The 23,284-nt window shown below is 43.7% G+C and overlaps 1 protein-coding gene across 1 annotated transcript in view; it reads left to right on the forward strand.

Moving 5' to 3' along the window:
• The first annotated feature begins 435 nt into the window (after window positions 1-435).
• Window positions 436-23,284, forward strand: part of Tnrc6b (trinucleotide repeat containing adaptor 6B) — a 232,819-nt gene continuing 209,970 nt past the window's right edge. Inside the window, 1 exon segment of the mRNA XM_052748388.1 lies at window positions 436-1,031. The gene's annotated coding sequence lies outside the window, so the exon portion shown is untranslated.

The raw sequence follows: 23,284 nt of genomic DNA on the forward strand, positions 1-23,284 counted from the left end.
AACCTCTTTTGGCCTTTCTGTAAAAATTTGGGTTTAATCAGATAGTTTCTGTAAAGAATTCAGCGCCGTTTTTGGTATAAAATACACCCACAATAAATGATAGTAGTTATTACTGTCAATTACCGAGGACCAAAGACACCCCCCTCCTCAGCTAAACTGTAGTGCGGCGAATCCGGATCTGACGGACAACACCGAAGTGCCCAATAAGATGCCAGGAAAAAAAAAAAACAACAAACAGTGGAATCAAACCAATGGCACAGGCCCTTGTTGTTGGCCGCTTTCTGGCTGTTCCACCAATAGTTTAAGGATGTGACTTGGGAGCGACATCCTGACAGTCCAATGACGCACAACCAACCCACACTCAGCTCTTCGGAGGGGATAAATCAAGGAGCCGGCACGTATAGATTCCGTTATTAGTGCAGTCTCGAATGGAGAAAGGAGCTTGCGAGACACAGCGCCTGAGAGGGGCACTCATGAGCTAAAAAAAAGGGAAAAGATGATGCTTGCGCTGGGCGAGCTCGGCCGCCATCATGCTCTAGTTTCCCCTTCGTCTTTCTGGGTCCGCGACCGAGGAAGCGGCCTCTGGGATGCTGAGGGGGTGTGTCCCCTCATGATTGGCGCAGGCCGCTCAGCCAACCCCAGCTCGGCAAACGGGAAGCACTTAGCCAATGAGGGGCGACGGCAGCGGCGAGGACTTAAGAGAGGCGGAACAGCAGTTTGACGGGCACGAAAGCTAGCCAGTGAAAGCTAGAGGCATCCTGCCTGCGGCCAATGAAGCGGGGCTGTGGGCGGGCCCCCGAGTGTTTGTGTTGTGGTTTTGGGGGAGGGAGGCGGAGGGGAAAGTTTGTTTATTTTGTTTTTAGTTTCTGGGGTCCCCGAGCTTCGGGAAGGTGAAGCGAGCGACCGTGACACCCCTCGCCTTTCAGCCTCGCCGCGACGTCGCCTCCACCGCTGGCGGAGAAGCGGGGACCGCGGTCACCGCTGGGCTCCACAGCGGAACGACGCGCACTCGGAGCCGGCGCGGCTCAGCGGTGAGTGAGGACGGTGGGCCGCGCGGGCCTCCCTCTGCCTCGCCAGCCGCCGGGCCCGGCGGGGCGCCCCAGGGTGGGCGACTGAGGGCGCCCTCGGGAGCGCGCGGCGCGGCCCGCTGAGGCGCAGCGTGTGCGTGTCCTCGCGCGCGCGCGCGCCACGGGAGCGAGCCGGGAGGTGTTCGGAATGGGGGGGGGGGGGCCGGGGGACGTGGTGGTGGTGGAGGGGAGGTGGGGCGGGAGCGCGCCGGGCCGGGGTGGGCCGCGGCGGGCCAGGGCGCTCGCTCGCCCGCCCGGGGCGCGCTGTGGGATCGCGATGTGTCGACGTGAGGCGGGGGAGGGGTGTGTGAGGGACGCGCGGTCACGTCGGTCGCGGGGAGCCCGGGCGTCCCGAGTCCGTGGGGCAGGGACAGACCGGCGTCACGCGCCGGCAGGTGTGAGCCGAGGGAGGGCTTCCGGGTGGGCCAGCGGCGGTCCGGGCGCTTCGCGTTGCTTTGGGGGCCCTCGGGACTGCGAGGCCATCGGAGCTGAGTCTGCCTGGCGGTGGGGCGCGAGCATCCGGTGTCCCCCCCGCGCGGCGGGCGCGCAGGCTTGTGTGTGCGGGACCTGATGGCGGGGTCCCACGGCCATCGCGGGAGAGCTGCGGGGAGAGGCTGCGATGCTCACTTTGGACGAGGACACAAACGAGGGGCCGAGGGATGACAGGGTTGGAAACAGCCCTAGGGAAGGGTTTGCCACCTTCCGCCGGTCCGGCGCCCTCTAATTTCAAACTAACGGATTTCTTAGTCCATAATGGCTAAATATCTGATCCAGGGAAATTCACTACAGTGGCTAACGACACCCAGTCACAGCAGCCTTAGTCTTGGGCACAGGTCACCCATTTGGGACTTTTAGCTCCATGCTTTCTCGTGTGTCTTTTGGCGTGTTTTACTCTTTTGACTCAGTGAATAAAGAGTACCAGCTAAAACTCAGTGAATAAGACATCATTTTACGCCCTTAACAGTTAAACATAGCAGTAAGCAAAAATCACACCTCCTAGCCTTTTGTGAAGGCTTTAATACTGTGTTTCTCTTCGTTTGTGGGAGATTTCAATTCTTGACTTAAAACTGTGTTTACAGTGGGTTGTAAACGCTTCTTAAAGAGCGTGGATGTGGACAGTTGACGTTGTCTTGCCCTGAGACATCGCTGTAGTAAGTGGGAGGGGTATCAGTAGAGTTGTCCCTACAGGTAGGCACATTAACCAGTATCCAGAATACAGATCAGACTGTTCGGTCCCACTTGGGATGCAGTGATGAGGGTTATGATGCCTGCCTGTGTTTTCTTGTTTTGTTTGGTTTCTTGAGACAAGGTTTCACTGTGTAGCCTTGGTTGGCCAGGAACTGCTATGACTGGCCTGGAACTCGGAGATCCTCCTGCTTCTGCCGCCGAGTGCTGAGTGAAAGAGGCCCGGTGTAGTTCTTGACTGTTCTTAAGGGATGTCATAAACTTGATTATTTGAGCAGTGTAGTTTCTGATGGGACTTAAAGGAGTAAGGTAAGGTCCCTGCTGCAGGTCTGTTAACCCATCGTACCCTTGAAATCTTCCCCCTCAAATAGAAGCTCTTAAATGTTTAAAATCAGAACAATATTTTTGTTTGAATGTCAGTATTGGCTAATGTTTGTTGCGTGCTTACAATGTGCCAGGCTCTATGTGTTACTTTTAAAATCCTTACCTCAAGCCTATAGGGCAGAAACTCTCATTGTTATAGGGATGAGGACAAGGGTTCCCAAGAGCCTTTAGCTAGGTTTAATCTTTGGTCTATTTGGTTTCTTATCCTTTTGCTTGTTTTATTTTTGCCTCCTATATTAACCAGAGGGAGAAAGGCAAAAGGAACACTGAGAAGCAGAGAGAGGTAGGAAAGGAGAATCCACTGGTAATATTGTACCTGTACCTGGCTTAAGAATTTAATGTTAAATTGAGACTATTCTTGTTTTAGAATTAAGCATCTTCAAAAAAAAAACAAAACCCCAGAAATACATCCAACCTTTGTTTTTAATTGACGTATTCATTATACGTAGTACTTCGAAGCTCTGTTTTTTATTTTTATTTTTTTAATTTTTTTATTTTTTATTTTTTATTTTTTTTGGTTTTTCGAGACAGGGTTTCTCTGTGTAGCTTTGCGCCTTTCCTGGTACTCGCTTTGGAGACCAGGCTGGCCTCGAACTCACAGAGATCCGCCTGCCTCTGCCTCCCGAGTGCTGGGATTAAAGGCATGCGCCACCACCGCCCGGCTGTTTTTTATTTTTTTTAATTTATTTTTTCCTTAGGTCTTGCTTATGGACCTCAGACTCATGCTCCTCCTGCCTCAACTTCCCCAGTGCAAGAATTACAGACCTTTGCCACCATGCCTCAAGAGTCAATCCATCTCCCTCTCCCTTTTTGTGTGGTGTTGGTGTTTTTTGTTTGTGTTTTTTTCCAACATCTCTCTCTCTAACCCAGGATGCCCTGGAGTTCACTGTTTTGCCCAGGCTGGTCTTGTCTTGAACTCTTGGCCAATGGTCCTGCCTTAGCCTCCTGAATGCTGGGATTATAGGTATAACCAACCATGCCCAGCTTCTGAAGACCTTTTCTTTCCGTCTCTGCCCACTGATTCCTTGTTCCTGTTCAGGTCTCTTACAACTCCGGTTCATTTTTGTAGTTATCAACTTGTGATTCAGGGCCATGTCTGTTTTGTTTGCCACATGGCCAGAGCCCATCCAAGTGTCAGGCATACAGCAGAATTCCGGAAAATATTTCTTGGTTATGTTATGAATTTGACTTTTACTCTTACTGTTTATTGTTATTTTTTGATTTCTTGTAGCTTTGCTTGCCCACCTCTGCCTGGTAGTGTCTGGGTTTGATACCACTCTTTTTTTTTTTTGTCTTGTTTTGACAGGGTTTCTCTCTGTAGCCCTGGCTGTCCTGGAACTCGCTCTGTAGACCATGCTGGCCTCGAACTCAGAGATCCGCCTGACTCTACTGATTAATCTACTGGGATTAAAGGTGTGCGTCACCACTGCCCAGCTTGATGCCACTCTTAAGAGAGCTTGCCACATACAGATAGATCTGAAATTACTGTGTTGAGCTTGCTGCGTTGAATGAGCATTGCATCCTGGTTATTCAGGCTGGGTCAGCATTGCACCTGTTACTCTTCCCTTGTCTAAGCTGCTCTTGATTTCTTTATTCTCTCTGCAGCATGTTGCTTCTAGAGACCTTGTATAGGCTCCAGCCGACCAGCCTGCTTGCCCTTTGACATTTGCTGCCTTTGACATTGACAACTGCCTCTAGTGTCTCACCCCTACGCATTGCCCCCACACTAATCTTCCTGAAAGATTGCTTTATGTTTCTGCTCCTTCCCAAATCTACCACAAACACTTATGTTGGAAATCCTCAATGGTGTTTGATTGCCTAAAGGGTTTAAGTGCTTTAGCCTGTTATTTACAGATCTTTGGACTAATACTGTCCAATAGAAATAGAAAGCAAGCCACAAACGTAGACCACATATGTAATTTAAATTTTTCTAGTAGCCACACTAAAAAGTAAAAAGAAAGGGTGAAATTGATTTTTGTAACATTTTATTCATTTCAAAATATCCAAAATCATAGTATTTAAATATGTAATTACAAAAAAGAAAGGGAAAAAAAACAAACAAAAACTAGTACTGGGATATTTTAACTTTTTTTTTTAATGTTTGAAATCTAGAATGTATTTTTCACTTTTTTTTTCTTTTAGTTTTTCGTGACAGGGTTTCTCTGTGTAGTTTTGGTGCCTGTCCTGGATCTAGCACTGTAGACCAGGCTGGCCTCGAACTCACAGAGATCTGCCTGGCTCTGCCTCCCGAGTGCTGGGATTAAAGGCGTAAGCCACCACCGCCCGGCTATATTTTTCACTTATTACATCTCAATTTACACTAATCACATTTCAGATGCTCTATAGCCATGTGTTGTTAGTGGCTACCTTATTGGACAGAACAGATCTAAACTATGTCTTCAGCATAGTGGAAGGACCAGACTTAAGTAATTCTAGCCACTGTCCTTTTCATAACTCAGTTCCCCTCACCTAGAAACAGCTTCATTATCCAAACATGCTAAATTTCCTTGCTGAGAAACACAGGGAACCTGAGAACTCTAATATTTAATTCTTAGCATCTCTGGAACTGTGTATGTGTACAGATGTGTATGTATGTAGTATGTGCCCACAGAGGCCAGAAGAGAGCATTGGAGCCCTGGGGGCTAGACCTAGGTGGTTGTGAACCGTCCACGTGGGTGCTGGGTTCTCTGGGAAGGCTATAAGTGCTCTTAATCTCTTAGCCATCTCTCCAGCCCCTTCTATGGAAAATTTTAACATTATTGTTTTTCTTTTTTGAGATGAGGTCTCCTTTGTTGTCCAGGCTGGCCTGGAACACCTGGGCTCAAGGGATCCTCCTCTCAGCCTGCTGAGTAGCTAGGACTACAGGTAACACTCCACAATATCTGATTGAATGTCATTTCTTTTCATATTATTTTTCATAACGTAACTGTTTACAATCAATTTGTGTTATAATCACAGGTGATGATGCACAAGCACTGACTCATGATTACCTGTTGAATTATAGCCAGTGCATAGCCCCCCTGTTCTCATCCTCTGTGCCTGCTGAGTAACAGCCTGATTGTGCTGGACTGTGTGTGTTGACATTTTCCCCCTTGTGTGTCTTGAGAACCCAGCTTTGCCTTCCTCATTTTTGCTCATGACCTGGCCTGTGCTAAGGAAATATATATATTTTGAATAAATGAACAAATGCCACCTTATTAATTTATTCTTTTTTTTAAGACAGGGTCTCTTTGCATAGATATGGCTATCCCGGAACTCTTTGTGTAGACCAGGCTGGCCTCAGACTCACAGAGATCCAACTGCTTCACCTTCCCTGAGTGCTGGAATTACAGGTGTGCACCACTATGCCTGGTCTACTCGTACTTTTTGAATCTTTCTAGTTAGATAGTAGTGAATACTGTGTCCTTTGAAGACAACAGATCATGAATTGTAACAGATAATATGGATTTGGGGGGGCAGTGCTGGGGCTTTATAAATGCTGAGCACTGGCATTCTACCATTGAGCTAAATCGCCAGCTCTCTGCCATATTTTTATATTTCTCCTTTTTTAAGTGTACATTTGTGCCCCCCCCCCTTATTGAGCTATTACTGACATTCAGAAAGCTAGGATATTTAATGTATGAAACTTGATATATTTGAAGTAGATTTGCTTCTTTAAAAAAAAGTAACTGTTCATATTGGGCATGGTGATGGATGCCTTTAATCCCAGCACTCAGGAGACGGAGGCAAACAGATCTATGAGTTTGAGGCCAACCTGGTCTACATAGTGAGTTCTAGGACATCTGGGATATACAGTGAGACCTTGTCTCAAAAAAAAAATTTAAAAATAACTCAGCCAAGCATAGTGACTCATGCCTTTAATTCTAGTACTTGGGAGGCAGAGGCAGGCAGATCTCTGAGTTCAGGGTTACACAGAGAAACCTTGTCTTGAAAAACCAAAAGCCAACTAACCAAACCAAACCAAACAAAAATAAGAAACCCAAAGACAAAAACCTGTGTAGGGCTCATTTAGTAAGATGCCTGCTTTACAAGCATAAGGATCTGAGTTTGGATCCCCAGAACTCATGTAAAAAATTGGGCTTGGCTGTGCATGCCTTTAACGCCAGCCTTGGAGGGGAGTTGAGAAGAGAGATCCCTGAAGCTCATTGGCCAGCCAGCCAGGTTAATTGAATCAGTGAGCTTCAGGTTCAGTAGAGACCCTGTCAGAAGAAATAAAAGTGGAGGGCAGGAGAGGAAAGGTGCCTGCCATTGGCCTTAGGCTTACACACACACACACACACACACACACACACACACACACACACACACACACACGTACACACACACACATTGATGTAGACTTGCACATACTATATATATATACCACATGACAGTTCCCTCACACAAAATAAAAGAGAAAACACAAATAAATAACTGTTTATATGTTACAGTTTTCAGGTTGAAATAAAGAAATAAAGTTTGCAACTGGATGTGGTGTGTCTTTAATCTCAGCACTTGTGAGGCAGGAGGATCTCTGAGTTCTAGGCCAGCTTGGTTTACCTAGCAAGTTCCAGTCCAGCCAGAGCAACATAATGAGACCCTGTCTCAAAATCAATGAATGAATGAATGATAAAGTAGTAGTAGTAGAAGTTGCTGTTTGCATCCTGGCATGGTGGTCTATATTTGAAAACCCAGCACTCTGAGGTAGAGGCAGGAGGGTTACAAGTTGCTCTGGCTATATAATGAGGCCTTGTCTCAACTCCCCCCAACAAAAAACGTTGTTTAACTTTCATGAGACTTAGTTCCCTTGTGGTTTGTAAACTGGCTGTGAAAGCAGCTTCAGAGGCAGAGCTCCAGAGTTGTTCCATGAGTATTGGCATCCGTGCACATGCCCATCCAGAGCCACAGCCAAGATGCAAAGTCTAAACTAGAAGTCAGAAGTCCTGGGTTTGTTTGTGTTGCTGATACTTGCTTGAGTGCCAGCTGTGTTCCGGGCACAGAAATGACTGAGAATTCAAAAAACGAGAGTGAAGAAAGTTTGCAAAGTCTTTTAAAAGCGCTTTTCACACAGAGGTAAAGTGATACATTCTTCCTAGGGAGATTTCATTTCTCATTGTTCCTTTTAATTTCTTTACTCATTCATACTTAGGGTATATCATACCATGTTTCTAGGTCTGTCTGTTCTACTAGATTGTAAGCTTTAAATTAAAAAACAAAAAGCTTAGTGTGTGTTTATGGGTGTGCCTTTGCCATAGTATTCCAGTGGAGGCCAGAGGACAACTTTGTAGAGTAGGTTCTTTCCTTCTACCTTTATGTGGGTTCCAGAGGTTGAACTCAGGTTGTCCAGACTTGTGCAATAAGCACTTTTACCCACTGACCCATCATGCCAGCCCAGAGTGTAAGCTTCTGAAGACCAAGACTATTTATCCCTACGTTTCCAAGTCCTCATTGCACTGTGCCTGCCATATTATATGCATTCAGAGATTTAGTGAATGCCCCAAACAAATTACTTAGTTTTGGGGCCGGATGTATCTTAGTTGGTAGGGTGCTTGCTTAGCATGCACAAAACCCTGAGTTTGATTCTTAGCACTTCCTTGAACCAGGTGTGGGGACTGGAGAGATGGCACAGTGATTAAGAGCACTGGTTGCTCTTCTAAAGGATCTGAGTTCAATTTCCAGCATCAACATGGTGGCTCACAGCTGTGTGTAACTCCAGTTTCATAGGATCAAACATGGCCATCTTGCCTCTCCAGGCAAAACATACATATGTACAACCCACACAGACATATTAAAAAAAATTAAAAGCCATGTGTGGTGGTTTATGCTTGTAACCCCAGCACTCAGAGGTGGAGGCAGAAAGATTAGAAGTTTAAGGTCATCCTCAGCTATGTAGTAAGTTTAAGATTAGCCTAAGAAACATGGAGACCCTATTTCAAAAACAAAAACAATAACCAAGTTACTTAGTTTTATGGTGCTCTCATTTTTTTTTTTTTTGCACCGTCTAGAGAATTTTGTGCCTGTGAGAACTAGGCAGTTGTAGTGAGAATAATCCTTTAAAAGTCCAGCTCTATTCTGTCTGTGATTTACCTCAAGAGAACACATTTACTTAGAGAAACAAGTAGAGTCAGGAGGAGAAGTGCATGCTTGGATGACAGAACTCTCCTGGAGAAATGCAGCACACAGCCTGTCACCCCAGAGAAGGAGTCCACCACAGACCGAAGTCTGGATACTACCCAAGTCCAGCTTGGTGACCAGTGAGTTTTACTGGGTTTGTAGGAGCAGAAATGACCCAAAGACAGCTGCATCACAAAGACTCACCCCAGCATGGGCGACAGCTCACGAAAGCTGGAAAGCTGGAGCACACTGCCCAGCCTGCAGGCAGTGTCCTTTCTGAGTGACTCTGGTCCACCTCCTCCAGGCAGCTCAGCTGCTTTCTGCTGCTTCCAGGCAACTGGGGCTTCCATGTTGGTTGGCTTCTCTTCTCTTCCTTCCCTCCCCTCCCCTCTCCCCTCCCCTCTCCCCTCCCCTCCCCTCTCTCCGCCTCTCCTCTTCCTTCTCGTCTGTCTCGTCTCTTCTCCTCTCTTCTCCTCCCCTCCCCTCCCTCCTCTTCCCTCCCCCCTCCCCTCCCCTCCTCTTTTCTCTTTCCTCTCTCCCTCTCTCCCTCTCTCCCTCCCTCCCTCTCTCTCTCTCTTTCTTATATTTTAATTAGTTACATTTATACCTTTTTGGTATTGATACATGTGGAAGTCAGAAGACAACCTGGAGGAGTTGGTTTCTCTTCTTCCACCATGTGGGTCCTGGCGATGGAACTCAGGTTGTGAGGTTTGGTGGCAAGGGCCTTGACCTGTTGAGCCATCTCCAACTTCTCTTTGTTTGTGAGCAGAGTGTGACTACATAGCCCAGGCCAGCTTCAAACTGGTAACCTTCCTGCTTTTGCCTTCCAAATGCTGGCATTATGGGCTTGTGCCACCACACCCAGGCCCCAGGTTCTGTTATTATTATTACTTTCAAAATAAATTTTAAAGATTTACTTATGTATATGAATGTTTTGCCTACATGTATGTTTGTGTGCCATGTGTGTTCCTGGTGCTCACGGAGGACAGCTGAAGGTATCAGACCTCTTGGAACTGAAATTATAGAGTCACCATGTGAGTGATGGGAACTGAGCCTAAGTCCTTCGCAAAAGCAACAAGTGCTCTTAATCACTGAACCAGTCTCTTTATTACTTCTTTAATGCTGGGATCAAACCCGCATGTTATATCTGCAAAGCAAGCACCTACCACTAAGCTCTACCCCTAACCAGCTTTTACCTTAAAAAAATATTTGGCCAGCCAGTGGTGGCTCACACCTTTAATCCCAGCACTCAAGAGGCAGAAGCAGGTGGATCTTTGAGAGGCCAACCTGGTCTACAGAGTGAGATCCAGAACACCTAGAGCTACACACCAGAAACCCTGTCTCAAAAAAAAACTGCGTGCGTGTGTGTGTGTGTGTGTGTGTGTGTGTGTGTGTGTGTGTGTGTGTGTGTGTAATTTTTAGTTATGTATGTGCATGTGAATGTGGGTGCCCATGGAGGCCAGAAGGGTGTTAGATCCCTTGGAGCTGGAGTTATAGGCAATTGTGAGTCACTAACTGCTGATCCATCTCTTTAGCCCCCTTCCCCATATTAGAATTCCTAAAGACATTCTGAAGTCCTCTTCAGGGAAGATAATCATCACAAGTCAGAATGGTGCTTGTCTCTTCCGGTTAATGCACTTGTTTGAGTAGAGTACCTGTAAAGCATGCAGGCTGTCAGGTGGAATTAGAAAGTGGTGACTCATATCAGCCTATCTGTAGGAACTGTGCAACAGAAGTAACCTCTGGGTCACCTGTGTGAGTGCTGATGCCATCTCTGAAGGGCCAGACACCGAACAGTGAAACGGTGAAAAGCCGAACAGGAAGGGCTACCCAGAAGAGCCTCTGGGCACATGTCTTGGAGAAGATGTTTCCTACAGCTTGAAGGTCTTTGCATATCTCCTAAATCTCCCAAGCTGTGTTAGTCTGACTTGATTCCCAAGCAGAGTGGAAGAAAGGGGGATAATACTAGAAAGTTAGCTCGTTTTCCTTCAAGTACTCCTCTTTAATTTCAACAGCTCTTTCTTCTGGTCCTCTTCTTTGTTAGTCAGCTTTAAATTACTATAACAGATTACCTCAACAAGATCCAAAGATTGGAGATAAATCAACTTAAAAAAAAAAAAAAGGAAAGGTTTGGACTGGGGGACACTTACCTAGGATGTGTAAAGTCCTGGGTTAGATATATAGTACTGAAGGGAAACAAAACGTTTATTTTATCTCAAGTCTCATAGTTTGGGTGGTTTGGGTCCATGATCAGTTGGCTTGATGCTTTTGGCCTGAGGCAAAGCTGCACATTATGAAGGGAGCATATGGTAGAAGAAGCCTTCACCAGGTGAGGGCTGAGAGCAGGAAGTAGAGGAAGACGAGGGGCAGGACCACAGTGTGCTCTTTCAGGGAGCATTTCCAGGATCTAACTTACTTCCACACCTATGAATAGTGTTGTGGGTTAGGGCTAGCCCTCAACAACTCCAATCTGCAGTACCTTTAGACTGCCTTCCTCTCCTGCTGGGCTTAAGTACCGCTCCCTCCCTGACCACACCATCTATTGCTTCTTTCATTCTGTAATCACTCATTTTTTTTTAAAGGAACAACCGTGGTGTTGGCTGTGGTGCACACATGTGTAACCTCAGCATTGTGGGATAACAGTTATTTTCAGAATGGCAGGTGACTAAGCACTGGTGTGCTGATTACACTCAGAGATGCTAGCTAGTTGGCTGCCATTAATGTCAGTGTCTGTGTCGTCTGTGTGCTCACTTACTGACCCAGATTGAAAAGGACTGAAGAGATATTAGGTAGGGAGAATATTAACAATGAGGGTAGTTTATTCTGCAACACTGTTCTGGAGTATCTTTATTTAAAAAAATATGTAACCCGGGAACTTAAAACTTAGAAGTGGGGCTAAAGAGATGGCTCAGTAGGTAAAGTGATTTCTGTACAACCATGAGGACCTGAGTTCAGATCACCAGCACCCATGTAAGAGCATGCCTGACAGCATGCTCCTTTAAGCTGGAACTGGGAGGAGGAAACAGGAGGGTCCAGGGGCTCACTGCCAGCCAATCTAACCCAAAGAGTGAACAAAAAAGTGAGAGGCTTTATCCAAAAGTAAGGTGGAGTGTGATAGAGGAGGATACCCATAGTTGACCTTTGGCCTCCACATACACATGTACCTCTCACATGTGCACACACATCCATGCACCACTAGTGTACAAAGTAGAAAGTGATCCTGACTATCTAACATTCACAGTAGATCAGGAGAAATGTATAAAGTAGCTGCTAGGGACAGGGTTCTGATCTGGAGGAAGAAATCCAAGTAAGAAACGGGACTGCTGTTCTGAAAGAACTGCCTCTCTCCTCCTGTACAAATCCTGCTGATGGTGCATCAGGTTCAGTGATATCCTTTTCATGAGATGTTTTGCCCAGGGGTATGCCTCTGTCGAATTTCTAAATATAGTCTCTGGTTAGATGAACTGTGGACTACACACTTTAAAATACTCGTTCACTACCTCCACTTTCGTGTTTCACTCCAAAAGTTTTGTATTTTTACAGCAATATGTTTAACATTTATGATGTTTATTTGCATTTTGACTCAGTTCCCTTAAAAAAACAGTACATTCATTATTACACTTGAACAGTGTGGGGAGCTGGGAGCCACAAGTCGCTACAGAGAGGAGGTCTGTGTGTATTCTGTGCTCCTAATACATGGCTGACTGACTGGCCAAGGGGTAATGCTACTTGTAAAACACACACACACACACACACACACACACACACACACACACACACACACACACACAACACCAACCACTCCTCTTTCCTTTCTCTCTTTCTCTCTCTCTCCCTAAAACACAGTGAAAGACTCTTTGTAGGGCTAACAAAAATAAAACAAGAATGAAAATGTGGAAGACATCACATTTCAAGCCAGTGAGGGCTGGTTTGAAATGTTTGAACAGGGGACCCTATGCTCCCTGCATGGCTTGTGACTCTGCCTCAGCACTTTGTGCCAGGGCCTGCACTGATGTTTGCTTTGGAAGCTGATGCGCTCAGCTTATTTACTTCACTGAGGAATGTGTATAGCACTCTGTTTGCCTTTAACCTTTTTCCCATCCTTGGGTCTGAAGACTCATTCAGGATGCTTCTCAGAAGGAAACTCCAGAGGCTAGAGTGCATCCTCTGCTTACTTTCTTGCACATTGTTGACTCTCTTAGGTCCCCTTATTGGTCACCAATCTTCTCAGTATCACAACCCTGAAGTCTGGTGATACTGGTCTTGAAATGGTGTCCTGTCCTTTAGTTCTTTTTCCTGTGGCTTTGGGCTGTTTTTGTGTTGGTTTTGCTTGTTTTTTTGAGACTGGGTTTCACTGTGTTGCCAAGGTTGGCTTTGTACTTGAGGTCTTCCTGCCTCGGCCTCAGAGGTGGCTAAGATTCCATGTGTGCACAGCTTTGGTGTGGACCTCTGGGTTCTGTTTTTAAGCCATCATCCTCAGGCTGTGTCTAGATAATTCAGGTAGCTGTCTGCCTGTTGTTTTTGCTCAGAAAACATTTCCTACCCACTGTTTTCTTTTCTCCATTGAAAACTGCACTTTCTCACTCTAGGAAATCAACACCTATCTGAGCCACATGCCTTTACTTTTCCAAATATACCAACTCTCGTTCCCTAGTTTTCCATCCCTGACATCTCTGGTACAGTCTTCGCTCCATTTTCCATATGACCCCCCCATCCCCCCTTGCAGCTCTCTTTTGAAGGCTTGATCTATGTAAAACATTCTCTCTGCATCTGGCCACCAGTCTCTTTTTCTCTTACTCCCACGTTTTCCTGGACTGGAGAGATGCTGGCTCACCGGGTAAAGCGCTTGCTGTGCAGGCGGGAGGGCCCTGAGTGCAGACGTGGGGCCCATGTCTGTAACTGCAGGACTGAGCTGTCAGAGGCAGGCACAGGTCCTGGGGCAAACGAGCCAACCAGTCTAGCAGAAACAGCAAATTCTATGTTCAAAAAGGACAGTGGAGAGCAATGGAGGAAGATATCAAGTATCAATCTCTGGCCTCTACATGTGCAAATATGGGCCCGTGTAAACATACACACACATACACAAAGTTTTCTGTAAAATTTGTCTTCCTTGAAATATTTCTTTGGTAAAAATAATCATTAGTAAAAATTCCTTTAGTACAAATAATCATTTTTACTATTTTCTACAGAGAAAATATTTTACTGTTTAAAATAACTCTGGACTTTTGAGTTATAACCTGTTTTTATATTTAAAAAAAAGGAAATATTTCTTTGGTTTTTTGAGGGGTTTCTCTGTGTAGTCCTGGCTGTACTGGAACTTACTCTGTAGACCAGGCTGATCTTGAAATCAGAGATCTGCCTGCCTCTACCTCCTGAGTGCTGGGATTAAAGGCATGTGCCACTCACTACCTCCTGATTTGAAAAAAATTTTTTTTTTTTTTTCGAGACAGGGTTTCTCTGTGTAGTTTTGGTGCCTGTGCTGGATCTCGCTCTGTAGACCAGGCTGGCCTCAAACTCAGAGATCCACCTGGCTCTGCCTCCCGAGTGCTAGGATTAAAGGCATGCACCACCACTGCCCAGTTTTGAAATATTTCTTAACCAAAGGCCTTCTTCATTTTGCATCCAGAGGCACTTTTTTTTGGCAAAATAATAGGTGCAGTTTATTATTACATATATGTGCAAAAGAAAAAATACAGTTTTATAAGAATACAAAGTGATAGATATTACATGTTCAGGTCACTATTATAGGTCACATTAGGTCAATATGAAGAGCTTGTTTGATGTCAAGATGAGAATAGAGTTTAGGCACTCCACAGAATAGTGAAAAAAGAAATGAGCATGTGGCAAGCATAGTTTTGCTCAGAATTGAGGGTTTAAATTTTTATTCTTTCCTGTGGTACTGAGGATTGAATCCAAGGTTTACCACAGCAAGGACTCGGTGCTAAGCTGTATCCAGAAGCTTTTTAAAAGACTGTGTGTGTGTGTGTGTGTGTGTGTGTACACATGTAATGCAGTGCCTGGTAGAGATCAGAAGACTGCCCCTTGGTTTTAAGGTGAGTACCTAAAACCAAACTTGGTTCTTTGCAAGAGTATTATGGGCTGTTAAGTGCTGAGCCATTATTCCAGCTTTTTTTTTGTTTGCTTGTTTTTTAATTGGTATAATGAGTATAATGAACTAGGCAAACTTAATTTCATTCATTGATTCTAGTGACAGTTTTATATAATATATATTTAAAGGATATATTTTATGTGTATTTGTGGGTGCCTGCATGTATGTCTGTGTGCCACATACAGGGTTACAGATGGTTGTGAGCTGCACCATGTGGGTGCTGGGAGAGCAATCCGTGCTTTTAATCATGAAGCTATCTCCCCAGCCCCTACAGATTTTATATTTATAAATATAAATATTGGGCCAGCAAGATGGTAGGTAAGGTCACCCATCAAGCCTGATGATATCAAGCAATCTCTGAGTCCCACATGGTAGAAGGAGAAGATTGAATCCCATAATTTGCCCTCCACACGGGTACTCAATATAATAAATGTAATAAAAAAAATTTAAACATAAATATATCATTTACAAAGGAAAATGATTTTCCTTTCCATTCTTCAAGTCTGATTCCATTTTTTTATTAACACTAGCTTAGACTTCAGGTATTATGTTGAGCAGAAGTAGTGAGATTGCACATTCTTCCTCAGTCTTTGGTGAAGAGCATTTAGTCTTGTACTACTAAATCCTTTATCAGTTCACAGCTTATTTATTCATTCATTTTTGAGAAAGAATCTTTTTTGAGAAATTTGAAAGAATTCATTTTTGAGAAAGAATCAGGCCGGCCTTGGACCCACTGTGTAGCCAGGGCTGGACTTGATCCCGATGCCACCACTGCCTGACTGCTAGGCACTGACCCCTATGCCCCAGAGAATTAATTAACCCCTCCCTCCTCGAGTCATTCTCTCCTGCCTCTTTCTCTAATGTTCTTTTACTCTTTCTCTGTTTTTCTTTCTTAGGTTTTTGGGAGATTCCCCTTTAAGACCATCTTGACATGGTAGTTTCTTTGTGGGAATGTTTTAGATTATCTAGCAGTTATAGTAGTGTTCAGGTTCTCCATCTTCAATGAGCCTTGGTATTTCGCTGTTTTACTTAAGTTGTCAAGTTTGTTGGTATGGCACGCTTTATAATATTCTCTTACCAGTCTTTTTTTTCCTTTGAGGTTTATTTTATTTATAATTGTGTGTGGTTTTGTGCACTTGAGTGCAGGTATTCACAGAGGCTGGAAGAGAAAATCAGGTCCCTTGGAACTAGAGTTATAGGCAGTTATGAGCCACCCAACTTGAGTGCTAGAAACTGAACTCGGGTCCTCTGCAAGCACAGTGTGCACTCTTAACTGCAGAGCCATCTCTCCAGACCTCCTCACTAGGTTTTAATATGTCAGTACAATTTGTATAGGCCTGGTACCCTTTATTTTTAATTTGGTAATTTACATTTCTGTATTTTTGTCTTTGTTTAACTGGATGTGCATTATTTTTATTGCTCTTCACAAAGAACCAGATTTTGTTTTCATTGATTTAATTTATTAAATGTTTAGTTAGTTAGTTTTGGTTTTGTGAAACGTATTCTTACTATATAGTCCAGATGAGCCTTGAACTCAGCATTCTCCTGCCTCTACCTCTGGGGGTGCACCACCACACTGGGTTAAATTTTTTATTTGACCAAAGGTTTAATATGAAAATGTACATGACATGAGTTTTATATCGTAGTAAAACAGATGTACTGGAAAGAGGACATGTGGAAGCAATTGATTTTTCTGCTGAATATAGTCATTTCTCTTCTCATTCCAAGTTCCAATGTGCTACTATTTCCTCATTCCATTCCAGTAGTGTTCTGTTGCCCATAGCTGTCATCTCCATGCAGTCACACGAAGATTTCATAAGAACACATCTCTGCAATATTTATTGAACATGTCCTCCACTATTTAGTTTCAATGATCATTTTTTTTGTCATCACTTGTTTTTATTTACACTGGGGATTGAACCTAGAGCTGTGCATGCTTGGCAAGTACTCTAAGTTAGGTTTCCAGCCTTTTTTATTTTATTAAGAGTTTTTATTAGTGTGTGTCTATCTGTGTCTTTGTGAGTGAATACAGTGTGTGCAGGTGCCCAGGAAGGCCAGAATAGAGTGTCCTGTGCTCTGAAGCTGGAGTTAAGGTGGTTATGAGCCACCCGGTGATGTGGGTTCTGGGATCCGAACTTAGCCTTTGGAGAAGCAGCAAGTGCTCTTAATCCCTGAGCCATATGTTCAGCCCCTTCTTTTTAATTTTTTATTTTGAGAAGGTCTCATTAAGTTATCTGGCATATCCTTTAACTCCTTTAGTAGGCAGGCCTTAAATTTGCATAGGCCTCCCAAGTAGCTTGGAATTGTACACCTGTGAAGCCAGGCCAGCTACATTGTGAACTTCTGAACCATGAGTATTTAACTCAGCAGCGTGACTTGGTTACACATGGCATCAGATTGGTGGACTGAGAACTTGGTTAAGTTTTTCCTATATTTTTCCATGTTCTATTTTATTAATTTCCATTCTGATATATAATATCTTCCTTTTTGTGATTGGGTTGGGTTTTGTCTCTCATTTTTCTGGGTAGACACTGAACTTAATTGAGAACTCACATTGGGTGTGCTGTATATCACCCTTAAATTTTGCTTTAGCTACATTCCCAAAATTTTAATGAGTTTTGATTTTCATTAGTTTAAAATACTTCCTAATCTTTTTCTCCCTGGAAAGTTGTTTGATTTTGAGACTATATGGCTGTTTCTACATATTTTCCTACTATTGATTTTTTGTTTGTTTTTTTCTTGGGGGGGGGAGTTTTTTTTCCCCAAGACAGAATTTCTCTGTGCAACAGCTCTGGCTATCCTGGAGTAATTCACTTTGTAGACCAGGCTGGCCTCTAACTCACAGAATTCTGCCTCTGCCTCCCGAGTGCTCACCACCGCTGGTCAAGATCCTGTCTCAATTAAAAGAAATTTAATTGTGTATTCAGTTCTTACATTATCAAGTCTGATATTTTCCCCAGAAGTCCAAATTCATAGCCTCTACATGGTAAGAAAGTGCTCTGCCACTGGACTAAACCCTCAGTGTGTTGCTTCTCTTGAAAATGAGATGGATACTAGGGAGCAGGACATAGTGATGCACGATTTTAATCCCAGCCCTCGGGAGATAGAGGCATGTGGATCTCTGGGTTCGAGGCCAGTCTACAGAGTGAGTTCCAGGACCAGGGCTACACAGAGATACCCTGTTTCTAAAAAACATAAGTAAAATGATAGTGATAATAAAATAAAATGAGGTACCAGACATGGAACCTAGGGCTCCATTCAGTGTTAGGCAAGTGCTGTGCCACTGGGCTGTATCTCCAGTGCTATTTACTTTTTATTTCAAGTCCTGGTCTCAATAAGTTGCCAAGGCCTTTGATCTTGAACTTGTTCCATAACCCAGGCAGGCCTTGAACTTGTGATCTCCCACCATAACTTCTGAAGTAGCTGGGATTACAGGTTGTACCATGAGGCCTGGCTATGTTTTGACTACTTGTTTTGTAGCAGTTTTGATCCTTTTTAAACCAATTTTTCCTTCTTTTGTTCAGACTTTGTATGGGACAGTTTGAGAGGGAAAACATTTTTAAGATTTATTATCTTATGTGTATAACTTTTGCCTGCATGTATGCATGTATGTGTACGGTGTGTGTGCCTAGTGCCTGTGAAGGTCAGAAGAGTATGTAAGATCTGGAACTGTAGTTACAGATGATTGTTGGCCACCATGTTGGTGCTGGGAACCAAACCTGGGTCCACTGCATGAGCAATAAATGTCCTAATTGCTGGCCAGTTCTCCAGCCCCCAAGAAAGTTTTGCTTTTTTGTTTTCTTGAGACAGGGTTTCTCTATGTAACAGCCCTAGCTGTCCTGGAATTCGCTCTGTAGACCAGGCTGGCCTTGAACTCAGAGTTCTGACTGTCTCTGCCTCCCAAGTGCTGAGATTAAAGGTGTGCACCACCACCAGGCCCAAGAAAATTAATTAATTAATTAATTAATTAATTAATTAATTTGTTGTGTGTGTGTGTGTGTGAGTGAGAGAGAGAGAGAGAGAAAGAGAGAGAGAGAGAGAGAGAGAACACACAGATGCCACAGTGTACATGTAGAGGTCAGAGGACAACTTGAGGGTGTCAGTTCTCCTTTTGTACTGTGTGGATCCTGTGGATTGAACTTGGGTCCTCATTCTTTTTTTTTTTTTTTTTTATAATTTCTTTTTTTTTTTTTTTAAATTTATTTATTTATTATGTATACAGCATGTATGACTGCAGGCCAGATGAGGGCACCAGATCTCATTACAGATGGTTGTGAGCCACCATGTGGGTGCTGGGAATTGAACTCAGGACCTCTGGAAGAGCAGTCAGTGCTCTTAACCTCTGAGCCATCTCTCCAGCCCAAGGGTCCTCATTCTTAGCAGCAAGTGCTTTTACCTGCTGAGCCTTCTTACCAACCCAAGGTAGTCTAGTTTGGGATCTAATCCTCTAGATTGACTTTGTGTTCACTCTGTAGTTTAAACTATGGAGATGACCTTTTCCAATACCAGAAACAAACAGAACAAAAAAATTTCTACCTTGTTGATCATGCAAAACTTGACCATAATCCTTTTGTTTTCTTTCTGACTTCCTTCCTTCCTTCCTTCCTTCCTTCCTTCCTTCCTTCCTTCCTTCCTTCCTTCCCTCCCTCCCTCCCTGCCTTCTTTCTCTCTTTCTTTTTTTATTGAGACAGGGTTTCTCTGTGTAGCCCTGGCTGTCCTGAAACTTGCTCTGTAGACTAGGCTGGCCTCGAACTCAGAAATCTCCCTGTCTCTGCCTCTCGAGTGCTGGGATTACAGGCATGCACCACTACCACCCGGCTAAGTTTTTTATTTTGGGTGCTGTAGAACCCAGGACCTTATTACATGCTAAACATATGCTCCCTCAGCTAAAACTAATTTAGGAGAAATAAAACTATGAATTGAGACTAACATAAAAGCAGTGTATTTGTTTCCTTTCTCCTGTTCCATAACATACCCAAGGCTAGTTCCTGGAAAAGAAGAGGCAAGCATAGTGCTCAGCTGCACTCTCTGCACACTTGGGTAGAGTTCCAGGCTCGTCTGAGCTACGTGAGACTTCCCTTGAAAAAATGAGCTCACTGTTTTAGGGGCTGAAAACCCAAGACTGCCAGAACATGTTGGGGAGAGGAAACATGGTGAAACTGAAGGCCAGAGAGGTGAGAAGAGCCAATAAGGACCTCCCACTAAGTCTACCTCTTAAAATTTTAAAAATTACACTTTATTATTATTATTATTTGTGGAGCATGCTAAAGGTAACTGTAATTTAACATTTTTATTTTTAGCCAACAGGAACTGTGATTCAGTATGTTACATTTTGGACTACAGTATGTTACATTTACAACTACATTGTTGGACTACCAGAAGTTTTTGTTATTTTTATTTTATACGATAGGAATTGAATACTAAAAACACTTCATTTGTAGACGTTATATATATTTTTATCATTGGCATGTTGCCCATGACTATTCCTGCTCTGCTGACATAACCATGGTTAAGATTTTGGTGATTGTTCATATATATGTATGTGGTGTGTGTGTGTGTGTGTGTGTGTGTGTGTGTGTGTGTGTGTGTGTGTGTGTGTGTGTGTCTGTGTGTATTACTGTTTGTTGTTAGTTGGTCTTTGGTCTTTTCGGGGCCCTCTACCCAGCTCCCAAATAAATCATACACAGAGACGTATTCTTAATTATGAATGCCCAGCCTTAACTTGGCTTCTTTCTTGCCAGCTTTCCTTAACTTAAATTATCCCATCTACCTTTTGCCTCTGGGCTTTTCCCGTTCTCTTACTTCTGTAAATCTTACTTTCACTCTTACTCCGTGGCTTGCTGTGTAGCTGGGTGGCTGGCCCCTGGAGTCCTCCTCCTTCTCTGGCTGCTACTTCTCTCCTCCCAGATTTCTCCTTCTATAGATTCTCTCTGCCTGCTAGCCCTGCCTATCCTTTCTCCTGCCTTGCTATTGGCCGTTCAAGTTTTTATTAGACCATCAGGTGTTTTAGACAGGCACAGTAACACAACTTCACAGAGTTAAACAAATGTAACATAAACAAAAGTAACACACCTTAAAATAATATTCTACAACTGTTGTTATTTTTTCTTTTCTCTCTCTCTCTCTCTCTCTCTCTCTCTCTCTCTCTCTCTCTCTCTCTTCTTTTTTTATAAGTTCTTTCTATGTAGCCCTGTCCTAGAACTTGCTCTGTAGACCAGACCAGCCTTGAACTCACAGAGATCCACCTGTCTCTGCCTCTCAAGTGCTGGAATTAAAGGTAATGTCCTGTTGCCATTCTTTTGAGGCAGGGTCTTGCTATGTAGTCCTGGCTGGCCTGGAGCTCAGTATGTAGACCATTTGGCCTGGAATTTGCCCTGATTGTCCTGCCTCTGTCTCCTGAGTGCTGGGATTACAGCCATATTCTACCTACCACTTCTAGCTAAAGCCAGCTTATTATATACAAATTTTCAATATGTAGGAATATTCTTAGAAATTGTTTGCATTCTGTTTGGCTGAGTGAGGGCCCATACTATTTTTTTGTTTGTTTTATTGACATAGGGTTTCTCTGTGTAGCCCTGGCTGTCCTGTAACTTATTCTGTAGACCAGGCTATCCTAGAACTCATAGATCACCTGCCTCTGCCTCCCAAGTGCTGGGATTAAAGGTATGCGCCACTACCACCCAGCTGGCCCACACTATTTTAATGTTGTAGCTTTGATATGTATTTGTTAAGGAATATCTAGTCATATTATGCCCTTTTCCAGTGTAAACACTTTCAACATTAAATCTAAATTATTAAAATAACATGTTATTTAATCTCAAGACATTGAAGATCATATCTGTACCCAGATGCTAGCCTCATTTCTTGCCATTTTCTACAATTCATCCCTCCATGTCTAGAAGAGCTGAATGAAATGCAAAGATGCCTTTAAGAGTCAGCAGTACCAAATTCTAAAACTTGTAATTCCCTAGGTGTTCCTTCCCTTTATGTTAATTATCCCTTTGTACGCTGCTGCTTCTAATGTGGTCAGTTTTTCCCTTAGAATCCAGTTTAGACTCAGCTTTTCTTTGAGGCCTTCTCAGAACACACACACACACACACACACACACACACACACACACACACACACACACACACACACACACACGCTTTGTGCCTTGGAGAGCCTCATGCATAATTTCCCCATGGTATCTTTTCATCTTTTCTCTTGTGTCCAGCTCTTGACATGGTGTTAATCATCACTCAGTTTTGGGAACTAGAGGGTTGAGGCAGGGTCCTATGATGTAGCTCAGGTTGGCCTGGAACCCACATCAATACTGCCTCAGGCTTTCCAGTACTGGGATTACAGCAGTATGCAACCACGCTCACTTTTTAAAATTTAGGCTGAAAGTCAAGAAAGATGGTTCAGCAGTTCTTCTCTTCCAGACAACCAACCAGGTTCATTCCCAGCACCCACATGGTGGCTCACAACTGTCTGTAACTCCAGTTTCAGGGGATCTGGTGCCTTCTTCTGGCCTCCACAGGTATCAGGCATGCACACGGTACACAGATGTACATGTAAGCAAACACCCATATACATAAAATAATAAACTAAAATAAATTAGGCTGGGATAGTTCCAAGTGACTGGGTACCTGATCCTCCCTCAATGCCTACATGCTGTTTTGCACATTCTGTTTCCCTGCATTAACTTCTGAGGCTCAGCTCACGAGTGCCCTGTGGAGGAGCCTTCCTTCCTTGTCTCCTCATTAGACCTCCCTGCCTCTTTCCCTTGTGTGTGTGCTCATGTTAGTGCATTCTTCATAGTGGTCTGCAGTACAGTGTACATCTGGAGGTACAGATGCCTTATGACTTGGCGTTCAAATTACATTACCTGAATGCTCAACCTGGCTTTATTTCATTACACTTCGTGACCTGCAACCATTATTTAACATTTCTAAGCCTCAGTTTCCATGGGTACAAAATGGGGATCATAATTGTGATTCTGTCTTTATAAGGTTATTGTGAAAACTAAATGAGACAGGACCTCTGAAATGTTTAGCCCTCTTTCAACACACAGGGGGCCCTCAATAAGTACTGCATATTATATCTGTCACCATTAGACTTTGTATAAGACTTGCTTTTATTTATCGCTGAAACTTAATCCTTCACCCAGAGTCTGGCAGGGAGTAGACTGATGAATAAATTACCAGTTGTCCTCAAAACTCTCCCCTTCCTGTTTCACTTTTTTGGTGGCACCATCCTTCTCTTCAGTGTCATCCTTGACTTTCCTTCTTATTCAAAACAAAAATTTACTCTTTATCATGAACCAGGCACTGTGCAAGGCCCTAACTCTATAAAGAGAAACATATATTCTCTACCCACTGGAGCTTGCAGTAGAACAGGGAAAATCATTTAAAAAGAAAATGAGAATACACCTGGTTCTACTTGTATGTATATTTGTAAGTT

This window comes from Peromyscus californicus, unplaced genomic scaffold (assembly GCF_007827085.1).
Source record: "Peromyscus californicus insignis strain IS unplaced genomic scaffold, ASM782708v3 Scaffold_20__1_contigs__length_68692818, whole genome shotgun sequence".
Taxonomy (NCBI): domain Eukaryota; kingdom Metazoa; phylum Chordata; class Mammalia; order Rodentia; family Cricetidae; genus Peromyscus; species Peromyscus californicus.